The sequence below is a fragment of the Nannospalax galili genome, unplaced genomic scaffold (genome assembly GCF_000622305.1).
Source record: "Nannospalax galili isolate Female #2095 unplaced genomic scaffold, S.galili_v1.0 scaffold182, whole genome shotgun sequence".
NCBI lineage: Eukaryota > Metazoa > Chordata > Mammalia > Rodentia > Spalacidae > Nannospalax > Nannospalax galili.
Genome location: NW_008348662.1, coordinates 785,025 through 790,433, shown reverse-complemented (window position 1 = coordinate 790,433; position 5,409 = coordinate 785,025). Strand labels below are relative to the sequence as shown.

At 40.2% G+C, this 5,409-nt stretch overlaps 1 protein-coding gene across 8 annotated transcripts in view; it reads left to right on the top strand.

The window, feature by feature from the left end:
* Positions 1-5,409, top strand: part of Tsga10 (testis specific 10) — a 162,810-nt gene that overhangs the window by 132,657 nt on the left and 24,744 nt on the right. The window lies entirely within an intron of this gene.

Here is a 5,409-nt window from a genome sequence, read left to right as displayed (position 1 = left end):
TAATTCTGTTGAAGATCTGGTCCATGCCATTGTCTTGGGATTCTTCTCCTTCCTGTATGCCTATGATTCATAAGCTTGGTCTTTTTATGGTGTCACACAATTCCTGCATATTCCATTCTTGTGATTTCTTAAATTTTCTTAATCTTTACTTGAGTAGTCTAGTTCATACACTTTGTCTTCCAGTCTTGGTACTCTGTTTTTCATTTCGTTTATCCTATTGGGAGGCTTTCTTCTGTTGTTTGTAATTGGCTTACTGAGTGTTTCACTTCCTTCTTCATTTCAGCCTGAGTATGCTTCAATATTTCTAACTCTTTTCTGAATTCATTCAGAAGTTTATCCCTATCTTTCTTCAGTTCTTTGATTTCTTTGTGTGTTCTTTAAATCACTGATTTCTTTGATCATGTTTATAATTGTTCTTTTGTGTTCCATGTCCTGCATTATCTCTGGGGGGTTCTCATTGTACTCCTCTAGAGGACTATTGGTATTTGGTGGCAATGTGGTATTTTGGTTTTTCATGTTGTTTTTCCTCTGTGATTTTGACATGTGAATTTCTTTTGTAGTTTCTGATTCTTGTGTGAGACTCAGGCCTTCAAGTTTAGGTCTTCTTCTTTTTGTAAACTTTATGTGTCTTTGTGGTTTACTTTTTGGGCATGAAAGGCTGGTTTGCCTAGACTTCTGGTTCTCTCTTTTGATTTTATATTGGAGTGACTGGATGGCTTTTGTCTTCAGGAGTTCCCACAGAGGCCCAATTCCGGTGAGGGTCAGATGTTTTCAGGCTTTCTCCTAAGGTCTGGACCCCTCCAGGAACGATTTTGGCCTCAGGAGTTTGGGGGTTGGACTGGCCTGGGAGCCTGGCCCAGGAAAGATGCTGGTCTAGGGCTGCTGGTGGCCATGCCACCCAGAGACACAAAGGCAGATGGGGTGGGAATAGGCCCCAAGGACTCCTGGGGACTGCACTGAGGAGCTGTGTTGGTCCAGGAGAGAGGCCTGAGGATAGGAGCAAGGAGTACTTTCTTAGGTGTCAAAAACACTAGCAAAAAGGGGGAAATTATTAAATGAACTTCATAGTAAAGAAACAAACCTCTTTGCTGCAAATGGTACCATCAAATGAAAAAGCTGCATAAAATGGAAAAAATATTTGCAAAACACTTATCTCCTAAGAAGTTTTCATCCACAATGTATAAAGAATACTTAGAGCTCAATAACCTAACTCTAAATGAGCAAAGAGTATCTATAGAAGATACATAAATAACCAAGACGCACAGATAAAGATACTCAGATCGTTAATACTCATAGAAATGCAAATCAGAACCATAAATTTCAGAATCACAGGGGTGACAGTGATTTTCAAAAAGATAATTAAAAAGTGAGAACAAAGATGTGGAGAAAGTGGAAACTTTGTAGTTGATGATGGGAATGTAAAATAGAACGCTTTGGGGAACATTTGAGAAGTTCTACAGGAGAGAAAACTTTGTACAGAGAAGGTAGTAATGTGTTTGTAGGGCAGGTGGCTTCTGTCTCAACTGATTAACTGTCTTGTTCTACCACAAAGATAGTCATAGAGGGGCTGGAGAGGTGGCTCAGTGGTTAAGAGCACTGGCTGCTTTTGCAAAGGACCCATGTTTAGTTCCCAGCCCCTACATGGGTAACAACCATCTGTAAATCTAGTTCCAGGGACTCTGATGCCCTCCTCTGGTCTCCACAGGCATTGTACTCATGGGTACACTTATCTTTATGCAGGCAAAACACTCATACACATAAAATAAAAATAAATTTAAAAATTTTGGAGCTGGAGAGATGACTCAGCAGTTAAGAGCACTGTCTGCTTTTGCAGAGGACCTGGATTCAGTTCCCAGCACCCACATGGCAGCTAACAACCATCTATAACTCCAGTTCCAGGGTATCCAATGCCCTCTTCTAACCTCCATGGAAGGAGACATGGGTGCGCTTACATATAAGTAGGCAATACACTCATACACATAAAATAGAAAAAAATTAAAGATAATCATAGAATCATAGATGATATAACCATAAATGTGCATGGCTGTGTCCCAATAAATCTTTATTTACAAAAACAGAAAAAATGTGAAAATAGAATTATCACAAGCTCAGAAAGTTCACTCCTCTGTCCAAGGGGAATGAAAATGTATGTCCACACAAAACTCGTACATCACAGGTGTTCCTGACCCTATTATTTATGATACCTTCAACATCCCTAACTCATAAATGATTCTTTTTGCTCCATCTTTTACAATGGGAAAGTATTGGGCAACATGTAATGTACTGATGCCTGGTAGACACACAGAGGGTTCATGAAAGAATTAGTCTGGGGAAGGAAGCCAGTCAAAAGGCCACACACTTATTATAATGGTTTCATCTAAATGAAACATCCAGAATGTGGTAAATCACAGAGACAAAAAGGAGATTTAAAGTCTGCTGTTTTAAATGATGAAAAATTTCTAACATTAGATATTTGGCAGAGATTGATATGTGGTAATGTTAATATGCTCAAAGTCATTGGATTCTTAAGCCTATGAATTGTATGGTACATAAATCATATCCCAATAAAGCTGTTGCCTAAAAAATTACAGATGTTCTAATTTTGTCATCCTGCCAGCAAAGTCTAGGAGATTGTCATTGTTCCCTCTTATGTTATTAGCATAAGCTAACAAGTTTTCCAGTTTGATCAACTGGAACAGTGTCCCATTGACCTTAAATTTATCTGAGAAACATTTAGCAATATCTAGATAAATTTTGGGATCATTATGATCAGAGTGGGGAATACTGCTGGCATCTAATGGCTAGAGGTCAGGGATATTCCTAAATATCCTGTAATGCATAATGCAGCCCCTGTAGCAGAAAATTACACAAACCAAAAAGTTAGTAGTGTCAGGGTAAGAAATGCTGGACTAAAAGAGCATCTCGTTTTAATTTATATTCATTTGATTACTAACAGGGTATTATAATTTTCTTTTCTGTTGCTGTGATAAACAACCATGGCCAAAAGCAACTTGGGGAGGAAAGTTACACTTGCAGGTCACAATCGATCATTGAGGGAAGTCAGGGCAGGAACTCAGGGCTGGAACCTGGAGAAAGGAACTGCAGCAGAGACCATGGAGGAGCTCTGCTTACTGGCTGCACCTCTAACTCATGCTTAGCTAGGTTTCTTACATAACCTAGGAACACCTGCCTAGGGATCGTGCCACCCACAGGGGTTAGGCCCTCCTATTACCATTTTTTAAAAAATTTTATGTGTATGAGTGTATTGCCTGCATGTATGTAAGTGCACCTGTGTCGTGCAATGCTGCGGAGTTCAGAAGAGGGTGTCGGATAACCCTGGAACTGGAGTTAAGGTCAGTTCGTAGCCGCCATGTGGGTGCTGGGAATCAAACCCCGGTCCTCTGCAAGAGCAGTCAGTGCTCTTAACTGCTGAGCCATCTCTCCAGCCCAGGCCCTCCCATATCAATCATCAGTCAAGACAGTCTCTCACAGATCAGACCACAGGCCAATCTGATGGAAACAATTCTGTGTCAAGATGATAATAAATGCTAACAGCACAATCCAACTCTTGCCAGTTCCTTTCTTTGTCCTCAAGACCCCATGTTAATATTAATATCACAATATAAAACATAATCCAACTTTTAGATGTTCCACAGTCCTTAAAATGCTCAATACTTTAACATTTCAAGGTCTCTTAAAAACCCCAAAAGTCTCTTATATGTTAGGTGCCTGTGAAAAAAAATTTTTTTTAATTAAATACTTCTTGTTCCAAAAGGGAAGGACTTGGGGCACAGGAACAATCAGATCAAAGCAAAACCCAAACTCCAGCAGTGTAAATCAAATCCTGTAGCTGGTACTCACTCATACTCTTTTGGGCTCCAAAGGGCTTGGGCAGACAGTCCCTTCACTTTTGCTATCCACAACTACACAACTTATCTCCTAGGCTTATGCTGACTTTACTCCACATTGTCCTTGGCAGATGTCCCATAATCTTGGCATCTCCAGTATCCTGGGTTCTCATTGCAACTGAGACTGCACCTTTACTGGTGACCTCTCTTTAGGGACTCTGACCCTGCCACACAGTCCCAAGCCTCAGCTTCTCTGCATGACCCCTTCAATCCTGGAGCCGTCAGTGCAACTGAGACCCCATCTTATCCAGTGGTGCCTCAGAGTCCATCTGTCGGTTCTCTAACCATGCCATGTGGTGCCAAGCCTCAGCTACTCTCCTTGACTACATATCATGTCTTCACCATTGGGGTGAGACTCTTACACATTGCCAAGTTCAGCTGCCAGCTTGAGATGTAGCCTTGGCTTCTTTGGACCACAGCTTCTGTATGCTTGTCTGACCCTGAAGAAACAAGGTCCAATTCACAGAAGATTTTTCCTCAATTATTCCAGTCTCATCAGTCACAGTGGATTCTTCATCTCCAGATCACCAGCTCAGTAAAGCACAGCAGGTTTTGTTTCCACAGATTTGCAATCCAAAATATCATACAAATGGCCCCTATGGAGTTTTGCTTCCCTCTGAAACTTCACAAACCAGGTTAGTTTTTATTGTCAATTTGACACAATGGTTTAGAGTCACCAAGAAAGAAGGATCCTCAATTGAAGAATTTCCTCAATCAGAGTGGCCTGTGGACTTATCTGTGAGAGAGTGTCATGATTGATGAATGATGTGGGAGGGTTCAGCCAACTGTAGGTGGTGCCACACCTGGGCAGGTGATCCTGGGTTGTATAAGAAAGCCAGCTGAGCATGAGAAAGAGTGAGCCAGTAAGCAGCGAGCCTCCATGGTTACTGCTCCAGATCCCTGCCTTGAGTTCCTGCCCTGACTTCTCTCAGACCTGGAAGTATAAGCCAAAAAAATAAAAAATAAAAAAAACCCTATCCTCCCCAAGTTGCTTTTGGTCATAGTGTTTATCACAGCTACAGAAAGGAAACTAGGAGGTAGAGAGATAGCTCAGGTTAAGAGCAGTCAGTGCTCTTAGAGACCTGGGTTTGATTCCCAGCACACACATGGTGACCAAAAACTGTCCTAACTCCAGTTCCAGGAGGCCCAGCACCCTTTACTGACCTCTGCAGGCATTGCATAACATGGATGCACTTACATAAATGTAGGCAATACACTTATACACATAAAGTAAAAGTAATAAATAAAATATTAAAGAACTGAAACAAAAATTTTCGAGGTATTTTCTATTTAGTTGTATTTCTTCTTTTGTAAATTTCCTGATATCATTAATTTTTATTTTTCATCAATTTATATCAATTCTTTATAGTGAATATATTAATAATTAGTTTACTAAGTCTATTTCTTCCTGCTGTTTTCTCTCAAATATGGGTTAATTTTATATTTACTAGTAACATTTTTATGTGTTTAAGTATATTTTTGTATTATATCTATTTAACTT